Below are 3,858 nucleotides of genomic sequence, written 5' to 3' on the forward strand. Positions count from 1 at the left end.
GGGGGGGGCTCAGCCTGGAGAAAAGGAGGCTCAGGGGGGATCTTCTGGCTCTGCTGAGCTCCCCGGCAGGAGGAGGGAGCCGCGGGGGGAGCAGAGTCTTGTCCAGGCAACGAGAGACAGGACAAGAGGAAAGAACCCTAAGCTGCGCCAGGGGAGGTTTAGGCTGGACATGCGGAGAAATTTCTTCCCAGAAAGGGTGATCAGACATCGGAACGGGCTGCCCAGGGAGGTGGTGAAATCACCACCCGTGGAGATGTCTGAGGAGAAGACTGGAAGTGGCACTCCATGGTCTGGGTGACGCGGTGGTGTTTGGTCATAGGTTGGACTCGATGATTCCAGAGTTCTTTTCCAATCTAATTGATTCTGTGATCCCATAAAACTGGCCTTTTATTTATTTATTTGTTCCCTAATATGAGCTGGAGGTGAATGTTACAGATGTAGGCACAAGGCAAAGTAAGAGAATGAGAATTAAATACAGCAAGACTCATTGTGGCAGTCTCCCTTTCCACAGCTGCCCACTGGAAATGTGGCCTCTTCCAGCAAAAAAAGGTCTTCTTTAGGACAGTTCACATGATAAATTTTAGGCTCTTTATTATCATGCTTAATTGCACATTAAGAGATTACTTGACTCCATCTGCTTTCTTAACAGCCTCCAACATTAAAGCAGTGAAACTATTTGCACTGAGTGAAAGTGTTTCACAAACTGTGATCTGCTCTAAAACAGACAGCCAGCACAGCAGCTCCCTGTGCTCCCTGTGCTGACAGGCACTGGGATCTCCCAGCCTCTGGAACACCCAAATGGATGTCCTGCTGCCCATTCCTTCACTGGGAAAATAACATTTTCAGAGGGTCTGATCTAGTAAAGCTGTGGTGGGCCACATGCTTTTATTACTTTTATTACTTGCGTTTCAGTGAAATGTAAGAAAATTCTGTCATTCATTCGGTTTGATAGTATCTCCAAATCATTTTTTCACTTGGAAAATGAAGCAGGGTATCTGGAAAGGACCCTGTAGGAAATGAATGCCTTCACAAAGGCAGCCTTGTTCTTTCCAAGCTGGACACAACGCTGGTTTGTTGTGCAGATGGAGACTGCAGCTGGGACATCCTCACACATCACCCAGCTCGAAACCCTGCGCCCAGGGCCTGGGTGAGAAGTGTGCTCAGCCCTGCTGGAGCCAGGCTTTAGAGCTGAACCTTGCTGAAGAGCTCCCTGACTGGAGAGGGGTCACAGGGAGGAGCACCGCGCTGCAGCTTTGTTGCGCAGTTGTGAGCAGGAGTTTTAGGAGCAGAGGATGTAGGACAGAAGGCCAAACCCACAGCAATGTGCATGAAACACCAGTGGCTCTGCAACACTTGTTGTCGTACATACCCATTTACAAATATTAGAAGGCCACTTTTTTCTTGCTTGGGTGTAATTATGCAGGATGTCAGGTGTAGGTTGAGGATCCAGAGGACACATTCTCAGCTCTCTTTGAGGGTAATGAAGGTAGAGAGCACACTGCTCCTTGGCTGCAGGGGGAAGATGTATTTTGCTTGTCATTAATACTCGGGTAATTGCAGACCCAAGGGAGCAGTGGTTTAAATTATTGCAAAAGCTGTCATTGAGTGGCCTGGTTACTTGAAAAGAAAGACACTGGTGTGTTTCCCTGGCACCTGCACAGATTGGTACAGAGGAAAACATTGTTGCATTTCTGGTTTTTAACCCGTCCTCGTAAACACTGTTTCTGCTTCTTCCTGCTGCCTATGTGGGGCAATAGGATAAGGTGTAACAGATAATATCCAGTTCCAGAGAACAAATTCATTGTTATACCTTGTTATTTGTTCCATTTAATGAAAGCATTAACAAAAAAATCCCACCAAACCAAAACAACAACAAACCAAACCACTCTATCAAGGTCCATTTGTAGCATCTCTGAGGTAATTAATTATATGTATGCATACTCGTGGCCTGGTTCTCTCACTCAGCTATGTATTTTTCCTTTAATGGAGATACTTATCTTTACTAATTTTTATTTGCAGTCACTCCATCTAGATTTGTGTTAAGCCATTATTATAATCATTCCATGAATTTTGCTGGGGTAATTTATGACTTAAATTGGTGCAAAAGAAAAATCAAACCTTTCTGGCCCTTGAGATTTCATTCACAGCAAAGGGTGTCAGAAGCAAACCAAATGACACTCATTACCACGTGCCATGTTACCACATCAAAAAAACCCCACGAGCCTTGCAGCCACTTGGCAAAGCATATCTGCATTTCCCCTTGCTTCTGTCAGCCTGGAAATGATAGTGTGTTACCATATTCAGGGTAAATGTTTCATCAGGTTGGTATTGCAACCACCAAACACATTCTTGAACAAATTTATAATTAGCTGTATGGTTTTATTCCTATTGTCTCTGCTGCAGGAGGATAGTGGGATTAGCAAATGCAGATTTACATCACTGTTTTTCTCCTCAGGTTAACTACAAACTTAATGCTAATCAAATCCTGTGTAGTATTGACCAAGGGAAGAGAGCACATCTCATTTAAAAAACCATACCCAAGACAAGTTCTTATCATTTATTTTCTGCATTATTTTTACATGAATGTAAATAACACAGTTGCTTGCTTGACTACAGGTTGTTTTTATGATGAGTGTATTCCCTATCCTGTCATCTCTACCAGTAAAAATTATCTCCTCAGAAGTCAAGTAACTCCTATCCAAACCTATGATTATCCAAAAACAACCCTGTGAGTACTACAGAAGAAATTCTAGAGACAAACTCTTAGAAGAAAATCTGTAATAATGGTTAGACTTTTGATTTATTGCCATCTTTTAATTCTAGAAATGTATTTGTGGACCTTTGTTAAATCCAAGATTTTTCATATGAAAAGAAACAACCTCAGAGCTGATGTCTTTTGCCAATATCACAAGTCAGCCTTCTCTTCCAGTACTGGTTCCATATTATTTATAAAAATGGAATTAGATTTCTTCTTTAGAAGATAAAGTTCTATTAAATACTAATGGTAATATGCCTTGGAAACAATAAAAGTGACTATTTCTGCACACACCTTACTGAAGTGTTTATTTCCATTTTATGGAACATGTAAACATTTGAATGCCCAAACCTGCATATGTTAACTAGATCTGACCACAGTGTTGGGGTTTTTTAACATTAAAAATAGCCTTTATAGCTTTATCCTAACAAAGTGCAAAGACTTAGGCAGAGGAACAGAGGTCTGGTTGTTACAGGAACTGTGGATGATGTTGGTTCAGTTCCTGCTCTGCCACAAACACATTAAGTAATCACAAACAGGTCACCAAGCACAGATTCTCATGTGGTGGGGAGGTAATAAATGACAACAATTTCATTCTGTTTCCTTCCTATCAAACACTGTGAGCAGCACTGAGGGGATGTGTGTGTCGAAGTGAAAGGTACCTGATGTGTGTGGTGAAACAGACAGACCAGATAAACACCCAAAATGGATGGATGGGCACCTGGCTTTCTCCATCAGTAAACATGCCTCCAACAGCAAAGATATCTACAATGAGAAAATAAAATTCAAAGCAAAAAAATCTCTCACTTAAAGAAAAGTCAATAACTCTAATCAGGAATACAGTGGGGGGGTAGGTAAGAAATGCAATTTCTGTAACACAACCAGTCACACTGTGCTTGGCACTTGAAATTTATGTTGAAATGTGCATTTTAATTGTGACTGTGAGTCAGAGTTGTGCACTTTTATTAGGAAGCATCTGGTACAGGCAAGGATAAACACATGTGAGAACATGGGTGCTCCTAAGCAGGCATAAAGGAAATGCTTATTTATGGCAATAACAGCTTCTAGTTTCAGCTACTGTGGGGTTCAGATGAGGCCTAAAT

This window comes from Geospiza fortis, unplaced genomic scaffold (genome assembly GCF_000277835.1).
Source record: "Geospiza fortis unplaced genomic scaffold, GeoFor_1.0 scaffold1081, whole genome shotgun sequence".
NCBI lineage: Eukaryota > Metazoa > Chordata > Aves > Passeriformes > Thraupidae > Geospiza > Geospiza fortis.